Source organism: Pan troglodytes, chromosome 2, assembly GCF_028858775.2.
Source record: "Pan troglodytes isolate AG18354 chromosome 2, NHGRI_mPanTro3-v2.0_pri, whole genome shotgun sequence".
In the NCBI taxonomy this organism is placed as follows: Eukaryota; Metazoa; Chordata; class Mammalia; order Primates; family Hominidae; genus Pan; species Pan troglodytes.
In genome coordinates this window covers 45,113,262-45,135,319 of record NC_086015.1, presented here as the reverse complement: position 1 = coordinate 45,135,319, position 22,058 = coordinate 45,113,262, and positions in this window count along the sequence as shown.

The following is a 22,058-nucleotide window of genomic DNA, read 5'->3' as shown; positions in this document are numbered from 1 at the left end:
CCTTGAATGTCATATCTAGGGATTTGGACTTGATCCTATAGGTAATGGGGAGCCAAAGGAGGTTCTAAGTTGGGCAATGATGACACTCATTCATTTAAGAAAAGCTTACTGAGTATCTACCACCTGATGGTCCAATTCTGGAAAAGACCCAGTCCTGGTCCTCATGGAGCCAGGAGGGAGAGAGTGTCAGTGGACACATTATAAAACAATCAGAGTTTCTACAAAAATCCATGTTTTGGGAAGAGACTGATGGCAGAGGTGAACAGGCGGGGAGGGAGTAACTCATCTTCTTCCTCTTTCCTGCCTTGCTTTGCTTGGGCACACTCTAAACCCACAGCTTCCAGAAGAAGGGAGAAAGGAATGGTCAGCCTTACGAAGTCCTGCAATCTGTGGGGCAGACAGGAACTTTGATCCAGGCACTTCTTTCTACAAACAGGAGAAACCCTTCCTCTATAAAGTCCCTGACCACTATGGCGTTAGGGCGAACGAAGACTTCTAGACCTTATGTGGCTTGGTACCTGGAAACTCAGGAGATACTCAGGGATAAGAGTTTGGTTTAGCGAGGGTAGTGTTTATATGCTAAATTTAGATTCCTGCTCTTTATTTTGTAGCTGTAACCCCCAAACACAGATGATATAGGTCATTGATGTTTGCTGTATGTGCCACGTTCATATCCCCTCTAGCTTACCATTGCTTTCAACAGCCAGTGCTTGCATCTGTTTGCTGGAAGCATTCTCTGCAGACAGTGTGCACAAGCCCAAACAGCCAGAGAGTTCATGCCCTCCTCCCAGTAGTCCTCCACCAAGGGTTAGCAGGAGTTGGTAGACAAATATTCCAGCTCCTTCGCCCTTCTTGTGTAATAACTCTGAGGTGTGTTCTGTACTGACTCCCAGAGTTGGCCAGGGGGATTAAGTTCCAGTTGCCCACAGTGTTGCTTGACAACAAACCCTTATTGGCTCCTTCCCTCCTGTCTCACTTCTGACTCTTCTACAGGTGGTCCTAGGAACTCCTCAAATAAACTACCCCCACTGAAATCTTGGCTTCAGGATCTGCCTATGGGGGAACCCACATTAAGATGACATATGCACGGTGTATATTAAGGAAGCATCTTGTCATCTGCATGACAAGATAAGCCACCTGGCTTACCTCATCTAGGGTGGGAACGAGCTGCTGTCAGTGGAGGCACAGTCAGCTATGGTGACTGCCCCCAACCCCTCTCCATTTCCACTTTCTCAGGCTGCCTTCTTCCCCTGGTATTTGTCAAATACCACCCTTGACTCTGGAGCCTGAGGAAGGGAAAGATCACATCAGAAGTTGAGCTCAGGCAGGGTCTGCTTAACACAGGCAAGACTGATGGAGAAGGAATCCACGGCTCACCCCTTTTCAGTCATTTCCTTGTAAATAGCAAGGAGCAGCTTCACATTTTTTTTTTTCGGTCTAATCACTAAGAACTCCCCTCTGGTGGATACTTTTTTAAGAGCATAATAGAAGGTGTGATATCTTGTGAGAGGCGCCAGAATCACTTGGAGAATGGCAGCTCTGGGATTGAACGAGGAGGTGATAAGTTCCTGGGAATATTAAAGATTAACACCAAATACTTTGTTGCTATTTAACTGTCTGACAATTCATGTTGCTGAAGCGGAAACAGAACATTTCTTTCCCTCCCTTCTGTTTATTCCTTCTCTTCTCTGTTCTGGGGATTCAGAAGCTGTGGATGTCAGATGCCAACTCCTTAAGGGCTGAAATGGTTTTATATAATAACAGAGGGGGGAGCCTACAAAATGAAGAAAGAATCTAATTCAGTGCTTGGGCTGAAATGGGAACTGGAAACGAAGGGGGAGCATTGTTAAAAATAGCTCACTCAGAGAGAAGAATGCAGCTTGTCTCCCAGCGGCAGGCTCAACCCTTGGGTGAATTATAGGAACCTACTGTAGGCCTTGTGCGTTCCCTTTTGAAATGTTGATCGTGGCTAAAAGGAGGCGGTTGAATGGAAGGCTGCTGGTGACTGATGCTCAGAGCAGTTCTTGGCACTGGATGAGGCTGCCAGGCCTCCATTTGCAACCTACACAGGCAACATGCCACTGGGACACATATGCCTCGTTCCCTCCCACTAATTATGTATGCATCTCCTATTGCTGGAACTCCAAACCCTTCACAGAGGCACACACAAGTCTCTAAAAAGGGATGAGGAAGGAGCCTTTGGGAGCCCAGGGAAAGGCGCGGGAGAGTGAGAGAGAATGAAGGGAGAGCAGTAAGACAGGAGATAATGATGTGGCACCTTCGGGACCCAGTGGCCCCGGGAGACACAAAAAGAGGAGGCTGGGGAGTGGGGAGAAGGAGGAGAGAGAGACCAGATGGGGATAAGAAGCCCGCAGGGATAAGCGGAGGGAATCCAGACAAACAGAAACAGAAGGAAGGAGGAGGATTGTCGATGGGAGGAAAAGGAGGCAGTCATTTCCTTGCTGGATAGTAAAGGAATGGGGCACAGCACCCTTCACCCCTCCCACAGGCTGCAAATAATTCCTTCTTCCTGTGCCCCAACCCCACCCTGTGTTTATAAGAGGAGCCATGCTTGATTCTGTTTTGCAGTCATCTTTGCTTCTAGCGGACAACTCCTGGGAAAAGTTTGGAAATCTTACAATTGTTGCAGGCTGTCACTGCAGTCTTTCAGCTTGTCAAGTGGTCACTTAGCAGATGTGCTAGGTTCATCAAGGGATCTCTGGGTCAGTCCTCTTCTGCTCTCTGGAAGGTTTGCCTTTGAGTGATTACCAGTCCACGTGCCCCATCTTTATCTCCTCAGACTCCACCAATCTGGACAGGGTCCCCTAATGGTTTCTTCCCTGGTTTGAGATCCCTGAGAAAGTGTGCAGGCAGGCAGACAAGGCAGCCTACAGCCCTTGCTGTGGCATCTTCCAAATTTAAACCAACAAGGAGGAGGAAGGGAAGAGGGCAAGAGCTTTGTCCTGCATTCCTGGTAGCCTGTATGGCACCACCATGGAGGCTCCTGCTGTGCTCTTGGCAGCTGCCCATCTCCCATGGCACCTTTTATTTCCATATACCTGCTGACCTCAAGCATGCAATTTTTTCCTTTTTAAGAGACAGGGTCTCACTCAGGCTGGAGAGCAGTGGTGTGATCATAACTCACTATAACCTGGTACTCCTGGGCTCAATCCATCCTCCCACCTTAGCCTTCCAAGTAGCTAGGACTACAGGTGCAGGCCACCATGTCTTGCTAATTTTTTCATTTTTAGTTTTTTTGTATTGATGAGGTCTCATTATGTTGCCCAGGCTGGTCTCGATCTCCTGAACTCAAGTGATCCTTCTGCTTTGGCCTCCAAAATTGTTGGGATTATAGGTATGAGCCACCACAAGTGTGCAGCCACATGTCTCTCTCTGCCTAGGGACTTTGACCTGGGAGCAGCCCTAAACCAATGACTGGTGTGCAAATGCACCAGCTTCCTTGTCCCTTGGATGGCACAACTCTGAGGCATGTCCTATCCAGTCTCCCAGAGAGCCATCATGGGACTGAGCCCAGTTGCGCACAGAGGCGTCTTGATCAGGAACACCCCCTGTACTGTCCTTTCCTTCCCCGTCTCACTTTCCTTACTATCCTATTGGAATTTCCTGGGATTACCTCCCAAATAAACAATGTGCCTTCGAACTCTAATCTCCTGAGGGCACTAGCCCAAGGCAGGGGCTGTGTGGTTGGAGCAGCTCCTCCCAGATCACGTGAGTGGAGGGGACGTGAAGGGCTGTGTCACCATGGTGTTAGCACTTCACAAACGAGGGGCTATTTATCATCCACTGGTTGGGGTTTGGGTTTCCTAGAGACCACTCAGACAACTTGCTGGTGTTTCCACAGTGATGTAGTTTGGATATTTGTCTCCACCCAAATCTCATGTTGAATTATAATCCCCAGTGCTGGAGGTGGGGCTAGTGGGAGGTGTTTGGGTCACGGGGGCGGATCTCTCATGGCTTGGTGTAGTCTTTACGATAGTGGTGAGCTCTTGTGAGATGTGGTTGTTTAAAAGTATGTGGGACCTCTCCCCTAGCACTCTCTCTCTCTTGCTCCTGCTCTCACCATGTGACGTGCCTGCTCTTGCTTTGCCTTCCGCCATGAGTAAAAGCCTCCTCGGCCTCCTCAGAAGCAGATGCTGCCATGCTTCCTGGACAGCCTACAGAACTGTGAATCAATTAAACCTCTTTTCTTTATAAATTACCCAGTCTCAGGTATTTCTTTATAGCAATGCACGAATTGCCTAGTACACACAGAGACTGGCAGGAGCTACCTTAGGTAACAAACAACAGAAAAACAAGAAAACAGTGGGAAAAAGAATATGCACAGTAACTTTTGCACGTTGACGGACATACTTTGAGAATTAACAACCCAAATCGAGTGAAAAGCCTTTAAAGCAAAGTATGGGCATGGAGAGAACTGACCTGGCTGACTCTGACCCTTCTCAAACTCTGATCTGTGACGTGGATGCAGGCAATAGAAACATGGAGTGTGGCTGCCTCTGACCCCAAGGAGAGTGACCCTGGGGTCTTAAGAGAGGAGTTGTGGTGTCTGGAAAGAGTCTGATCATTGGAGGAGACAGGCTAGGGTGGAGTCCCTGCTCCCCATGCTCTAGTTGTGTTTACCCTGAGAAAAAGATTTAACTTCTCTGAACCTCAGTTTCCCCATCTGTAAAAGGGAGGCCATAAAACCCCACAGAATTGTCATGAAGATTAAAAACAACATAATGCCTGTCTGGCAGCTAATATCAGTCAGGCTTCCTTTTCTCTTTCCTTTGTCCTTTCAGGGAGCCGTACCCTTGGCCTGACTGAGGCCAGGTTTAGGGGAAAAGGAAGCGTGTCCCAAGTGCCCCGGCCACAAGGTCAGGCATTGGGTTGGCCGGCCACCCCAGCTCCCCACATGCAGCCAGTCTGCGTCAGTGGGCGTGGGAAAGAGACGTAAACGCTGAAGGGCACTAAACACGAGTTAGACATGCCATTCCGCACCACCAACACATTTCAAAAGTGCACATCACAAGGCTCTTGTTGAAGCCCTGGCGGCCAGCCAGGGTCAGACCACAAAAGGAAGTTGTTTCCTCGCTGGAGCTGCTGGGCGGCTGGGCGTGGTCAGAGCGCCACATCATTGCAGAATGCAGGGCTCTTTGGTGACTTCCTGTCCTCCCATCCATTTTTTTCTCCTATGGGCCCTGCTGCACTGCCCTGGTAATGCCCCAGCCAGCCAGAAAAGTCAGCATTCACCTGACCTTTCCCTATGTCACAGAAATGGAAGGTCTGTGATATTCACATGGGCCCTGTTGCAGTGGCCACCACAGCCTTCCAGGCCTCTACCTTGGCTTTTTCTCCCCTTGGAGTATAAGGAAACGGTTATTTTATCCACAGTTGGTAGCAATCACATTTCGTCTGTATCATTGAGGTCTGAAAGGCAGCCATGGGCCCCAGAGGTGGCAGAAGGTCTGTGATGCAGCTGGAGTAAGTCAGGCCTCGTTCCCAGCAGACAATCTGCAAATATTTATTGAGGGTCTGCTCTGCACCCAGGGCTGCGGGGCACACAGAGACGCCCTGTGTGAGACAAGGAGCTTGTGTTCTGACTGGGAAGGCCAGACTGACACACAGGAAACCAGGGGGTCCTGTTGACCCTGAGCTATGCTTTTAATGCACGATTGTGTGGTAAGGTGTAGGCCAAATACCAAGACATTGGTCTTAGGCTCCGTGATCTGGTGCTTTCTCAGAATCTGGAGAAGATTGTAGAAGTTAATCTTGTTTTGCCCAGGGGCTTTCCTCCAAGCAGCGCTAAACCCACTAAATCCCCACATGGTCTCTAGCCCCTTTTCTCTCATTGGTCTTTTTGCCCTTTATCTTTAACTCCACTTAAGTTTTATTCCTTCAAACTAAGACTATAAACATTCAGAAATTGTTTGCACTTATCAATTAGTCCTCAAAAATACCTTGCAAGGGACGTCCCGCTATTTTTCTTTTCCAGAGGAGGAAACAGGCTGAATGTGATGAGTGGCATCAACAAAGAGGGTTGATCTGTCCTGTGTGGTCCCTAACTCTTAGGGTTCTCATAGGTGGGGTAGAACTGGAAAAGATGCTGGCAGAGTCAGCTCTGTGCTTGGGCTTGCAAGAATGTCAGTCCATGGAAGCAGGATCCTCAAATATCACATAAATAGACTCTAAATCCTAAGAAATGAAAAAAAATGAAACTAAATTCACAATTCCTATATGCCTACCCACCTGAGATAGCTACCTATTTGGATAAATACCTATATATACTTTTGCATGCATTGAATTATTGTGACTCAAGTAATGGGACAGTAGAACGTGCTTTTTAATTTATCTTTATTTTTTATTTGGAGACATGATCTCACTCTGTCCCCAGGCTGGAGTGCAGTGGTGTGATCATAGCTCACTATAGCCTTGAACTTCTGAGCTCACGCTATCCTTCTGCCTCAGCCTTCTGAATGGCTGGGACTACAGGTGTGTGCCACCATATCTGGCTAATTTTGTTGTTGTTGAGACGGAGTCTTGCTATATTGCTCAGGGAGGTCTCTAACTCTTGGGGTCAAGCAATCCTCCTGCCTCGGCCTCCCAACACTGGGATTATAGTTGTGAGCCACTGCTTTGCCTGTTTTTTTTTTTTTTTAAATCTTGAGTCATTGAACTCTCATTGGTTGGACTATGTACTGACATTTGCACCTAGAACTAGTCTAACTGTTTTAGGGCTCCCTTAGTTTTACTCAGCCCATTTGCCATTCTTGCTCTGTACAAAACAACTTCTGTTGTTGGAATTTGAGAGAGTCCAGTGTATAGCATGTCTCTTCTCCACTTGGATTCTGAATCATTGAGGCAGATCTAGAAAGCCTCTGGATTGACAATGGAAAATCAGCATCCTCACCAGCAAAGCTGACGGTAGAGAATGAAGCTTAGCTATGTGGCAACTGTGGATATCAAAATACCAAACTTATGATTAGACAGACTTACATCCCAAGCAGGCTTTGCTGAACCATTGCAGTCCTCCCCAGGTGGGGGCCGACCCTACATTTGGGGAGCAGGGAAGAATGCAGGTCTCCTGCAGGCTGCCAGAGCCCAAAGACACAAGAACTTCTCAGTAGCTTTTTTCGACCTCATCCAATCAGGGAAGAGTGCAGGGTGGGTAGAGGTCAGGGTTATTAAGCAGGTAAAGCCCCTTCCCCAAGAGTGCAAACCATGCCATAGCTACACGAACGACAGAGTCACTCTCCATAAGCACAGCCTTTCTAACCCCATGTAACTCAACTCTGGCTGTTTCGAAGACCTATCATTGAGTTCAGGGGTTGAAGGTCAATTTGTTGGTAGCTGCCTGGGGTTGTTCATTGGACAGGGATGAGAGGGTGGAGAAAAGGACCTTGACAATCTGTTGCAACATTTTCCTGCACAAAGAGGCCTAGTAATGTGCTCACTAATGGCACAGTGATTAAACCTGGGCTTAAGTCCTGGCTTTTTTCCTAATTTCCTTATCTATAGCATGGAGATAATAATTATACTTACTTTTTTTTTTAAACATGAATTTAATGAAATAATTTCCAACAAAGGCCTTAGCACAGTTCCTGGCACATAGTAACTGCTTAATGAGTATTTGCTTTCATTACGTCCAGTGGAATGCCTTGTGCTGAGATCATCACGCTTCCGTAGAGCACCTGCCACTCCGTTTTCTTATTTGTACAATGGCAATGTAGTCAGCTCATGTCTAATCCTGAGCATGGTGCTGGACACACAGTATCTGTGTGAATTAATTCCACCAGCAAGTGCCCTCCTGACTCAAAGCTGAGCTCTTTGTATTATACTAAGGGAATTAGTGTTTGGACTAGGGATAACAGCAGGGGATAATGTGAAGTTGCTGCTCAGTCATGGTGGGAGGAGAACCTGGGGCCTTGGAGGAAGAAAAACATGGTTCTAGCTGGTCAGTGATGAGCATGAAAAGGGAGATGGAGGCAGCCAAAGATAAGCTTCTCTGCTTTTCTACTTTTTTCCTTGCAGAGGGAACTTCTAGGATCCAGGTGCATCATGGATAGCCCCTGAGCTGGTCATTGTGTTGAGTGGCTGGCAAGACAATCTCTCTCTGTTTCTCTCGTTCATTCTTGTTCCCTCCTGCCTTCACACTCTGCCTCCCTCTCTCTGACTCTCCCTTCCTGTCTCTGCCTTCCAAACTCCAGAACCTCCTGCCCTCTCTAATTATTAGGCTTACAGCCTTGGATCTGGCCCCTGCATTTTTCGGGCAATGAGAGCAAGCCCTGACCATGTTGTGACGTTCTTTTCGACAAAACTGCCTTTTAGGTAAATACTTTCTGGGCCAATCTCACTGAATTAACTATCTGGGTCATTTGAATTTCTTCTCTGGGAAATAATTATGGCCTTTGGGAAATGTAAAGTGTAGAGCAGTCCTGTGAGCAGAGAGAAAATACCAGCCTCCCTCTCCCTATGCCACCTCCTTCCAGTTCTATGTGACCCAGGGAACCAAATTAGCAGTGACTCCCATCTCAGGGACCCAGTGTTGCTTTGGATCTCTCTGGGGAAGTCCCTTAGGCACTCAAGGTAGCTCTGCACATGAGGGAGATAATATTCCTGTTACTTTTCTATGTATGAGAGCAGAGACTTCCTTCCAGGCAGCTAAAAATTTTTTGAAAAATAACATTCTGTATATTCCCTCACCAATTCTAGAAAGTGAAATAGAGAATTAAGTGGTGTCATGACCATGCCATAGCATTGGGAGGACCAACGTTTGCTTACGGTGCAAGGCAAGAACAAAAGCTCACAGACCTGAGTTTGGGAGTCAGTGCGGGTAGCTGGGTGGGTTCAATTATGGTAATGAAACGTTGTAGTAGAAGAAGCCTACAGTGTCTTCTCTGGCTGGGGGATGCAGGAACTTACCTTGTAAATGAGAATGGCTCCTTTTCGTCATTAACATGTAAGATGAGGAGGCCACCACTGCCCTCGGGGAAGGGAGGACACCTCTTGAGCCTGAACAAAGCTGGCTCTTCCTAATATCCCTTGGGAGGCAGAGCTGGAAGGAGGGATGGTGGGGAAGTTTGCAAGGGGCTTTGTATTAGTTTGCCAGGATGCCATAATAAAGTACCACAGACTGTGTGGCTAAAACCATAGAAATTAATTTTTTCACAGTTATGGAGGCTACAAGGCCAACATCAAGGTGCCGGCAGTGTTGGTTTCCTCTGAGGTCTTTCTCCTTGGCTTGCAGAGGCCATCCTCATCTCCCTGTGTCTTCACACGGTCTTCCATCTCTGTGTGTCTGTGTCCTAATCTCCTCTTCTTATAAGGGAGCCAGTCCTATTGGATTAGGGCCCACCCATATGACCTAATTTTACCTGAGTTACCTTCTTAAAGGCCATATCTCCAAGCAGGGTCACATTCTGAGGTACTGGGGTTAGGACTTTAGCATGTGAATTTTACCGGGACACTATTCAGCCCATATCATTAGGCTTCCTGGGAGGGGAGGTAGGAAGATGGAAGTTGAGTGAGTGAAGAATAGAGGAGAATGGAGGGGATGTGACTGGTGGGGTACCCCAAGCTGTTAATGTTCTGAGGCATTAGGACCTCTCTGGTACACTGGATTATCCTGACTGAGGCTCCCTGGCAGGAGGACGTCAAGAAGCCCAAAGGCGAACACACCAGGGAGGAAGGAGGCCTGGGCTGGTGACCCAGGCTCACCAGCAGGGACTAGAGGCTGGTGTGTGGGGGTACAGGGAGTGGGGCAAGAGCTAGGGCCGAGATAGGGAGGAGAGCTGTGGCTGGATGGTCTTCCAGCTGTGCATATGGAACTGGCTGAGCATGTGGATGTCAATCAAAAGAACTGCAACCCTGCAGCCCAAGCTGGGGCAACACAGACTGTGCAGAGGCCTGTACAGGAGAGGCTTCTGTGCACAGCTGGACCAGCTGCATATGACATTGGTTGTATCCTTCAGTCATGTGACTGTATGAGAACAGCGCTCTTAAGAGTTGGGCTGCAGCTGAGCACTGTGTCTCTGACCCTAGAGGAGGAGCATCCATGCAAGTGTGAAGGAACTCTTCTCTTTCTTTCTCTTTCCTTTCTTCCTTGCCTTCCTCCCTCCCTCCCTCCCTCTTTTTTTCTTTCTCTTTCTTTCTTTTTTTCTTTCTTTCCTTCCTTCCTTCTTTTTCCTTCCTTCCTTCCTTTCCTTTCTTTCTTCTTTTTCTTTCTTTTTTTATTAGAGGCAGGGTCTTAGTCACCCAGGCTGGAGTATAATGGTGTGATCATAGCTCACTGCAGCCTCACACTCTTGGGCTCAATGGATCCTCCTGCCTCAGCTTCCTGAGTAGCTAGGAATACAGGTGTATGCTACAATGCCAGGCTATTTTTTTTTCTTTTATTTTTGTAGAGATAGGGTCTCACTATGTTGCCCAGGCTGGTCTTGAACTCTTGGCCTCAAGCAAATCTCCTGCCTCGGCCTACTAAAGTGCTAGGATTACAGATGTGAGCCCCTGCACCCGGCCGCAGAACCCATTTTTAATGGTGACACCATGTGGCAGCCACAGAAACCATAATAGGAGTGGGAGCTGAGCAGATTCGTGTTTTCACTCTACCAGGCATTTGGAAGCAGGATTGACTTCCTAAGTCTGAGTAAGGCCCAGGAATATTGGGAGATGGGGTTAGAGAAAGGCCAAAGGAGGAATTTTATTTCCAGATAAGGTGGGACCTGAGTGATTGAAAAATAGAAGGAATATGACTGGTTTGTGCCCTAAGCTGGTTGAAGGCATCATGCCAGTCATATTAAGATCTCTTTGTAGAGAACAAACACTTTTTTGGAACAGGATTTAAATATGTACTTTTGGAATTTTGGTTCAAAATTTGACCCATTATACCTCCAAAACTATTTCTGTTTTATCAGTAGGTTAGAGATTCATTTGCTAGCACTTTGATGGACGCTGAAAGAGAAGTACTGGACTCAAGAAACTTATTGATAGAGAATAAGAAGCCTGGGTTGTTAAGTCAACCCTGTCCCACATACAAATTGGTTCCCTTCAGTAAGGAAATACTCTGAAATACTCTGTCTTAGGGTAGGTTTATCAGAAGCAGACCCTGAGACAGGCATCCACAGAAAACTGATTTATTAAGGAGGTGCATCCAGAAGCAACCAAAGGGATGGGGAAGCAAGGCAGAGTGGGAAACCTCACAAGGTGATCCTAGGCAGAGTCCCAGCCTCTACCTGGTCCTACAGGGTGCTCTGGAAAGTGTCACACCTCAGAGTGTGTCCTGACTGCAGGCAATGGAGCTATGCTTTCATAATCCCCAAACAGTCATTCTTTGTCCAAGGGCCTCCAGGCACTTCCAGGTTTTTGCTCATGTGGGCAGAGTGCTGCTGCAGCCCTTAGACAGTCAGTCCTCTTAAGGGAGAGGCACATGTGGCTGTTAGAAGTGAAGCAACACAGCAGTTGGTGACAGGGTGCACAGAAAGGTTAAAAGGAAGGTCCCTGGGGTCTGGGCAGAGCTCTGTCCACAGTTCCACTTCACTGTGGAACAGCTGGCGTGCTATATATTGACTCCTATCTCCTGGAACTGTTTGAAGACCTGATTCAGTAGTGTAGCATGAATCTTGGGTCAGAACCATTGGGGCTGAGGGTGGCTCTTTGACTTACCAGCTTAGTGACCTTGGGCATATGACTCTGACCTTCACTTTTTTCACTGGCAGGATGAGAATGATAATCCCTCCCTCACAGGGGGTTGTAAAGATAAAAGAGGCAGTGCCTGCTAAGCACCGGCTCACTGCTTGGCACACCACAGGGATGTGTGACATGTCAACTCCCTTTCCCTACTCCTCCCTCTCTCTTCTTAGGGAAGAACAAGTTTCACCATGTCTGCTGAAAAGTTCCTGCAACCTGCTGACTTTGTTTATGTACCGTTCTGGTGAAGGTAACAATTTAGACGGCAAATTGCACTGCCAGAGCTGAGGAGTTGGTGTATTAATTCCTGACTATTTACTGTGACAGGTTTAAAGCTCAATATCTCAGGGAGTGCTGGAGCCCACTCCGCTGCATACAGAATTGCAAAGATGCTACACCTTGCTGCTTCTTGGCAGCATCGAGCAGTTCAAGGGGCTATGAGTTTCCATCATCTCCTCCACTCTGAGGGTCTGGCAGCAAGATCCTGGAAGGACCCAAAGTGCCGTCTGACTTTAACCTGTCTCCTCTCCCAGGAGCCCAGGGTGAGCCAGCAGCCCTAGGCTAGGGGAGCCCACCCTTTCCTTCTCAGGGAGCACAGATAAGCCCCTCCTTAATGCTGTGTAGCTCTGTATCAGTTGGCCGTGGGGTGAAAGTGCCACCTGTGTCAGTCTGGTCACGGGGGCATGCAGCCCAGAGTTGACCTGGGAGGAAGCACTGATGAAGCCTTTGTCTCTCTCCTTCAATTCAGGCCTCAGGCAAACGCCCATGTTATGTGGTATTCTCCCCATACTGCAGGTTGGAATACTGAGGCTTGAATGAGCTCTCACAGCCAGTGAGAGATAGAATCCAATATTGAACCGATGTTTTTCTGACTCTCGAGTGGGAGACACCAGTCCGCATATCTCTCCTTTTTCCTTGCCCTGCTGCCTGCAGGTCTGTGTGGAGAAAAGCAACCAAGGGTCCTTCCTACATCACATGAGTCTTTTCAAAGAGACTGAGGAGCTCCACACGTGCTTCATGCTTCCATTCCCCTGATAGATACCTTTTTCTATCCTCTGCCCCCGCCTCGGAAAATTAAATGATTATAGAGCAATCTGATGAGTACGTTTTATTCCTTGGGCACCACTGCAGAGGCTCACCCTGTCTCCTGAGCAGCATATTAAAGCATTCTTTCCCCAAGAAATTACTTAGATTGAATGGAAGAATTTTCTTCCCAGAATTTTTCATTATGTGTAAAGTAGTACCCATGCCTGGGGGTTGTTGGGAGGTAGATGTGTTTAGTGGGGTGCCTGGTGCCTAGTGAGTCCTCAGTGACTGTACATGATTCTAGTCACCGTCAGCCTCCTCAGGTGGGGTGCTCCTTTGTGTCTTTGATGAGCAGGAGGATGTACTTCACTTCAAATCTGAACTGAGTCGTGGAAAGGTAATTATGAAACACAGGTTCTCTGTGACAGCTGAGGCCAAAGAGGAATTGTTTCAGCAGCACTATCCAATAGAACCACACACTGTCCAACACACTAGCCACGAGGCACATGTGGCTATTCAGCACTTGAAGCCTGGTGAGTGCAAATGAGAACTCAAAATTTTAATTTTAATTCATTTAAATTTAGCAACATGTGGCTAGTAGCTACTGATTTGAACAGCACAGATGTAGCCCTCATTTTTTAGTGACTGATGGAAGCTATAAGAACTTTATACATAAAGCAAATATAACCATAGCACATATAAATACTTGAAAATGATTTATTGCTAGAATATACACCCCAGTGAAGATAAGAAACATGGTAGTGGGGTAACAAAAGATTTGCTGATCATTCCTTGGAGGTAACATGCTAAGACAAACACTAATAACTAATTCCTGATTTGAACGTTGGTAAAGGACCCCTGCAGAAGGACCATGACAGTCACATCTGTTTAAGTTAGGCTGGTGATGTTCTCAATCTCAAAGTGAAATGGGAGTGAGGGAATTTGGGCCCCTTTGAATCCAAATACTATAGCTAAGTTTCCATTAATGCTTCTCTTAGATATATTCCAAACCATCCCTTAAAAATATACAATGTGCAATAAATGCCCTTACCTTTTAACTTAGTAACTCAATTTATAGGAATTTATACTGAAAAAATAACTCCCAAGTAAGGAAATAAAATTTTATGCACAAAGATGTTAATTATAGTGATACTTACATTGGTAGACCCTTGGAAACAAGCCACATGTTCATTAAGAGAAGGGCTAAGGAACTACACAATTAAATGTTGGAAACAAATCAAATGATAAAGAAGAAAATGGCTAAGAAATTACATGATATCAACTTAATAGAATACTCTGTAACCCTTAAAATCATATTTATAAGGGTAAGTTTTTAAAAAGAAGAATTGTATATACAGAAATTTCTCAAGTGTTTTAAAATGCATAGAAAAAAGACAAAATGAATGAAAGTGTTCCAGTAGACTTCTGCCTCTGGGAAGATGCAGTAGAAATACTTTTACTTTTTCTCCCACTAAGCACAGTAAAAACTCTGGACAGCATATATGAAACAAACATAAGAAGACTCCGAAAGATGGAGAATAGCAGGAAGATCAGCTAGAGATCTGTGGACCCAACGAATGATTTGTCGGTGAGTTCTCTGGATTTTTCTTTTTGTCTCATATGTACCAAACTCTGAGCTGAAGAAACTGGCAACCCAAAAACACCAATGGGTACAAATTTTAAAAAGCCCCAACAAAAGCCCGATCTCTTCAGCTAAAGAACCAGGAAGAAGGCAGACTATCAACACAACAAATTTTTAGATAATAACGGCTTTACTCCAGCCACCACAGAAAATGTGTCTCCCCATCCCAACTCATGCAAGCAAAAGCTGAATGGGGAGCACAGATTTCCACCTTCCTGAGACTGTAATGAGGCATTTCAATGCCCTATCAGGGTGGTGTCAGAGAAGGCCAAATAGGGAGCTGGGACTTTCACCCCCACCAGACAGTGATGAGAACTTCCTCCCCAGTGAAACAGAAGATTTAGATAAGAGATAGAGACTTACAGTACAAAAGTGTCCAGGTTTCAATAGAAAATCACCTGTAATACCAAGAACCAGGACAATATCAACTGAATGAAAAAGACAATCAATAGATGCCAACATAATCAACCAGTAGGGTGTAATAGACATTTATAGAACACTTCACCTGGATAGCAGAATACACATTCTTTTCAAGTGCACTTGGAACACAGACCAAGATGGACCCCTTCCTGGGTCATTGGAGCAAACCTCCACAAATGTAAAGGAATTGAAATCAGAAAGAGTGTATTCACTGACCACACTGAAATCAAACTGGCAATCAACAAACAGAAAGATAACCAAGAAATCTCCAAATACTAGGAAACTAAATAATGCGCTTCTAAATAGCCTATGGGTTAAAGAGGAAGTCTCAGGGGAAATAAAAAAAATACATTGAACTGAATGAAAATGAAAATACAACATACCAACATGGTGGGACATAGCTGAAACAGTGCTGAAAAGGAAATTTACAGCACTAAATGAATACACTCAAAAAGAGGGAAAGTCTCAAATCAATAATCTAGCTCCCATCTCAAGAACCTAGAAAAAGAAGAGCAAAATAAACCCAGAGCAAGCTGCAGGAAGGAAATAATAATGATGGAGCAGAAATCAATAAAATTTAAAACAACAGTAGAAAAAATCAATAAAACAAAAAGATGATCCTTTGAAAAAAATCAATAAAATTGATAAACCTCTAGCAAAATTGACAAAAAAAAAAAAAAAAGAAAGAGAGGAGACACAAATGACCAATATCAGGAATGAAACAGGGAATATCACTACAGATCTTGAGGATATAAAAAATAATAAGGGAACACTACAAGTAACTTTACACACATACATTTGACAACTTAGAGGAAAAGAAACTCTCTTTACAAACACAAACTATCACAACTCACTTAACATTAGGAGAAAAGGCCAGTTTGAACAGCCTTTTAAGTATTAAGAAAATTGGTCATAATTTTAAAACTCTCAAAAAAGAAATCTCTAGGTCCAGATATTTTCACCGGAGAAAGCTACCAAATATTTAAAGCAATTTTATACAAATTTCTTCCAGAAAATAGGAGAGGAGAGAATACTTCCTGATTCATTTTATGAGGCTAGTATTATCCTGATACCAAAATCAAAGACTTTACTAAAAACAGAAAACTACGGATCAATATATCTCATGAGTATAAATATAAAATCCTTAGCAAGTTATTAGCAAACAGAATTTAGTGATATATTAGAAAAATTTTATACCAGAATCAAATAAAGTTTATTCCAAGGATGCAAAGATGATTCAATATTCAAAAATCATTCCATATAATCATCACATTAGTAAGCTAAAGAAGAAAATTACACAATCATATCAATTAATGCAGAAAAAAACATTTGACAAAATTTAATATCCATTTATGGTTAAAAACAACTCAGAAAACTAGCAATAGAGGAAACCTCCTCAACTCAAGAAAGAGAACCTACAACATCCCCACAATTAACCTAATACTTACTAATGGAATGAATATTTTACCCCTAAATTTAGGAAGAAGGCAGGCATGTCTGCTTTCACCACTCTAATTCCACAATGTGTTGGAATTTCTAGCCAGTAAAATAAAACAAGAAGAGGCAATAAAAGGCATTAAAGTAGAAAAAGAAAAAATGAAATGGTTCCTACTTGCAAATGACATGACTGTCCACATAGAAAATTCCAAGAAATAAAAAATAAAAAGAGAAAACCTCCTACAACTAAAAAGTAAGTTTATTGAGGCCACAGGATACAGAATAAATATACAAAAATTGATTGTGTTTTTATACATTAGCAATGAACATGTGACCATTGAAATTAAAAATACAATACCATTTGTAATTGCTCAGAAAAAAATGAGATACTTAAATGTAAATTTAACAAAAACATACCAGACTAGGTAAAGCTAATGAAATGTGCAACAGTTATATGCTGAAGACCACAAAACACTAATGAAATAAATCAAATAAAATCTAACTAAACAGAGAGACATACCATGGTCAGGAACTGGAAGGCTCAACACAATAAAAATGTCAATTTTCCTTAAACTGATATATGGGTTTAATATACTTCCTATTAAAATCCCAGGATTTTATTTTGTAGATATAGATTGTTCTAAAATGTGTATGAAAAGGCAAAGGAACTAAAATAGTTAGAATAATTTTGAAAAAGAAGAATAAAGTGGGAGGAATCCAATTCAAGCCTTCTATTTCCTGAATTAAATTTTGTGTAGAATCCAATTATAAGACTTACTATATAGCTACACTAATCAAGACAACATAGCAATAGTGGAGGTAACACAAACCATATCAATGGAACAGAACATAGGACCCAGAAATGGACCCACACAAATATGCCAAACTGATTTTTGACAAGACGTAAAAATGATTTAATGGAGTATATATAGGCTTTTAAAAAAATAATACTGCAGCAACTGGACATTCATAGGCAAAATAATAATAATTAATCTAATTAATCATAACTTTAATCTCACACCTTATATAAAAATTAACTCAAAATGGATCATAAACTCAATTGTAAACTGTAAAGCTATAAAACTTTTAGAAAAAGACAGGAAAGCTGGTTTGATTTGGCTTTCTGGTCCTGATCCTGACTAATATAGTGGATAATAATACCATTCTTGGTCAAAAGCAAGGTGTGGTTTTATGATGCTGCTGCTGGTTCCCTGGCGCCTTGTAAATGGTCTCTGAAGGCCTCCATAGGAGGAGTCTCAAAACATCTCCAGCAATGGCATCACTAGGGTGTAAGATGTGGAGAGTAATGCTTTTGCCCAAAAGCATTACTTACTTTTGCTCAACACAATAAAAAAGTCAACTCTCCTTAAACTGATATATGTATGGGATTAATATATTTCCGATTGAATTCCCAGGATGCCCAAAAATGCTTTTTGCCAAAAAGCATTACTCTGGAAAGCCATACACATATTATCTCCTGGTGATAAGCTTTTGGGGGACAGAGTTCATTTGGGTGCAGAAGTTCTATGATCTTAAAAACAAGAGAGCATTTTCCCTTTATCATCCCAGTTTGTATAATTCCACATTTGGGGTGGTATTTGCCCCACAATTCTGACAGTCTCTGGTACTTTTACCCTTAAAAGACCAGGTGGCAAGAAGGGTTTCTGAGGTGCTGTTCTTCCTGAGGATGAAAAGACCTCTCTCTATGCAGGCTTCCTGGAGAACTGAAGCCCTTCATGGCTAATTCAGGTCAGGGGCCTTAGATGGGAACAAGAAAGAGTGTCATTCTTTCTCTGCAGGTCTGATTCTCCCCTCTGCCAGCTGGAATCACATGAAGCCCTTTTCTCTTCATGGGCGGGGACTCTTTGTCACATTCTCATAGACCCAGGAGGTTTCCAGGACAATTCTGTTCTCAGTCTAAAGGGAATTAAGAAACTTCTGCTGAGCCCCAGGCTCTACTCTGGCCACTCTTTCATTCCTGCTGCTGAGGGACCCCTGCCTGAGCCCCAGGTCTTCCAGTGTGTCTCTGCCTTGCCCTTGATCTTGCCTGCCCCTTTCTGTGTCCCCAGATACTGTTGTCTGGCTGCCAAAGCTGATTGAGAGCTAGGGCTTAGCTCCTGACTCCAGGCTTGCTGGTCCACTGCTGGGCTGTCTTTTGCTTCTGAAATGTCCTGGCTGTCTGTGATTGCCTTACCCTGTGACTTCTTAGTCCACCTGACTGACACATACTACCAGTCACCCTATTTTCCTCAGCCACCACTCTGTCAGTCAGGTGGCTCTGGGGTCCTCCAGGGGAAGCTGGGTTTGGCACATAACTCTGTGCCTTGGTGGGTCCTGGGATGCAGCAGACAGCTAACTCGCTTCCCACACCAAAGTACTAGACTGCAGCCAGGTTTTATCATAGGGGAATTCCAAGGAGCAATTGGCTTCTTAGAAATTAGAATAGATCCAGGTATAGAACTGGACAGTGCTAGAGAACTGGACACTGGAGAACTGATAAGGAAGTCTCCCTAGGCTCTGCCTCTCACTCCGAGGACCAGACCAGATCTTGGAGGGTCTAGTCCAACTGCACATGCTCACAGGAAGCCCAGCTGATTCCAGGAACCCTAGGAGGCAATATAGTTCTGGGGTCAGTAACAGTGGCTTTGGGGGCTGTAGGCAGAGTGCTCTGAGGCCCTGGGCCGGACTCAGGGGCTGGGCCAGGCTGTTGGCATGCTGCTGTTTCTCTAGAGGAATTATGTCCTGCAGCCAGACCGGTAAGGATGAAAGGCCTGTTTCTGCGGCAACTTTGCCCTGCCAAGCATGGAACTTGTTCCAGGAAGGAAGCAGAGCTTGTGGAGTTGTACCTGAGTCTGAGTTGTACTGGAGGGCTTCCAGGGCCTGACAGAGCAGACCCAAGCTGTTTTCCTGCAGGAGGAAATCTAGTGCTGGGCCCCTAGCCCTGGTTCTCTAGCAATCCTACTGCATTCCCTAGAAGCCAAGGGGACAGGTCTTCTGAAGTGTGCTGGCCTAGGAGTTCCTGGCTGATTTTGAGGGATAAATTAAGAGAAAAAAATCTTTTGGGGTAGACTGAAAAGGCAAATTCCTATCTCTTTTCTTGAGGCTTCTGTGTCAAATCATGTTAAAATATGGAGAAGATTCTCAAGCCAGAAGGCCAGGAAGTCCTGTATCTACCCCACAATAAATCTATAAGAGGAGCCTTTTAGAAATCAGAACAGCCAGAGACACTTTTGGAAGTGAGTGCTCAGAATTCGGTGTGCTTGATGACATACTGACAGGTGACTCAGTAATGTGACCTGCATCGTGGAAACTGCTGGTGCTGTGGACACTATCCTTTATCATGTGGACAGGGAAGTTGAACCAAACAGGCTAGTAAATAACCGTGACAGAGGAGAGTGAGGAGAAGCGGGCCTGAGGCTGGCCTTTCTGAACCCTGAAGCTGGTGGGATTGGAGAAAGGGGAAAGAGAGGGAACCAGGGAATGAGGGAATGCAGAAGGGAGTCAGTAGCCCAGGCAAGGATGGGGACATGGTAATGGGGGACATACTGGCCAGGTACTATTTTTCAATTCTCCCAGTTTCTTGGATAAAAAAACTAGTTTTTAATGCTAAAAGGGGGTTTCCTCTGAATGATTTAGGGAAATTCTTACAGGTATAGTCTTTCTGGGAAGAGGTGCCAAGTGCAAACCCAATCTTATCTATAGGCACATGAGAAGTCAAGGCCAATGGAAAACGTGGTTTCAACCAACATTCATTGAATGTCCACTTCACTCCAGGCACATTATGCAGGTTAATTTCTCAGATCATCTGTGCTTGTGTCATCTAGCACACCACATTCCGGGCCTTCGCTTCCGAAACTATCTACCACCATGTGGATTTCTAAAGATTTCACTTGTTGACTTAGACACACTATTACGTAGCCTACTGACTTAAGAATCTTCTCCATATGTTAATAGGATATGACTCAAGAGCCTCAGGGAAAGCTGATAGGAATGGGCGTGAGAGATAAAGATGAGTGAGGTGTGGCTGTCTGCTGGCTGCTCACAGCAGAGTAAGGGAGGCAGGTATGGTAACCAACCATTACATCATGCAGTGGGTGTTTAAACAAGGCTGAACACTGCACTTTGGAGCCCAGAGGGAAGGAGCCCAGAGGAAACACTGCACTTTGGAGTCCAGAGGAAAGATGAGTAATGTATCCTTTCCTAAAGGAAAGGATAAGTAAAGAGGGTGGAAGGCAAGAGAAGTGTAGCAAGCCTTGCAAAATAAGTATTAGGGGTAGGGAAAGGGAAGGCTCACACCTTCCCTGTGCAGTGTGGGCACAGGTGCGGAGGTCAGCAATGGCGTGGCGTATTGGTGTTTCTGCCTCATATTTAGGAAAGAACAGGGATGACTGTGCTCTGGAAGCTTTCAATCTTGAGGGCTGAGGCTGGAGAGGAAGGTAGCCTTGTGTGCTAGGTGGAGGGGTCAGGGCTTTATCCTGTAGTAACCTACAGGAGTATTGGGGTATTGTGGAAGTTTTTGAACGGAAGTTTTGTGATTAGCTTTGTGTTTTAGGACTAGGACACGGTCTTCTTCCTTCCTTATCAGGCTGTAGGTATAAATGAAGTTATGTTGAGAGTGAAGTTGGTGTTTTGCTCTTGTAATTTTATATGCCCCTTCCATCTGCTGAACTGCAAGACACCAGCCTCCATTCAACTATGGTATCTTAGGGAGGCCCTAAAGTGGGGGTAGCGCTGCCAGTAATTCTGGGTCTCTTGCTGCCTGGTCACTCAGCAGCTCTCCAGACTTTGGAAGTTTGCTTCCCTGCCCCCTATAGGTTCTCTGCCCTCATTCAGACCACCTGTGCTCATCTGTTTTTTGCAGGTAGGGAAGGTGCTCCTTTGTGTTCTGTCCTCGTCTCTCATCTTTATCTCTCACACCCATTTCTATTTGCTTTCCTTTTAGCTCTTGAGTCAAATCCTATTAACATATGGAAAGGATCCCTAAGTCAGTAGGTTAGACAATACTGTGTCTAAATCAACAAGAAAAGTCTAAAAAATCTGCAAGCCCATGGCAGAGTTACTTAGGCCTAGAAGTATCACAAGATTTAATCAAACTTGTTTTTTAGTTTGAGAAAGATGCCTTTCTTCCCAGTGCACAGATCTAGATTTGAGGCTCATTTTTAAGGAAACATTTGTTGGTTTGGCCTATTGTTGAAAGCTTTTTACCTCCCCTGAGTTAGGTCATCAGTGTGAATTGATGGTTATATTAAAGTAAATTCCCAGCAAGTCAGAAATATTTTAGAAAGCAAACTGAATTTTGGAAACATTTCTATTGTGAATGTCGTGCCTCTCTTCTTTAGTGTCAAGAATTCTGTGGAGGAGAGCGGGGACATAATGGAGAGGGATGGGTTCTGGAATCAAACTGCAGTAGTTCAAATCTGGATTCTGCCACTTACCATGTGGCCTTAGGCAGGTTCCTTAGCTTTGTTCTGTCTCAGTTTCCTCATCTATAAAATGAGGATAATAACAGTATCTACTACATAGAATTGCTGTAAAACTAAGGGATGAGAACAGTTTATCAGGCTGTGGGTATAAATGAAGGCTCAGTTAAGTGTGATGGTGATAATTCCGAGGTGCCGCTGCTTTCTGTGTCAGCTGACAGGAAGAAAAGGAAGAGAGTGGTAAAATTGCAGCCATGTAGAAAGGGATTAAATTAGTAGAACTTTCAGACGGGTTGAGCTGTGGGACACAGCTTTGCCTCCCAAATGGGCAGAGCTGCAAAACGTTGGAGACTATTTTTCTGTGGATAAGATTCAGGCTAGGACTGACAACTCTTTTTATGGGGGACTTTAAATGTAGTTTTGTCTAG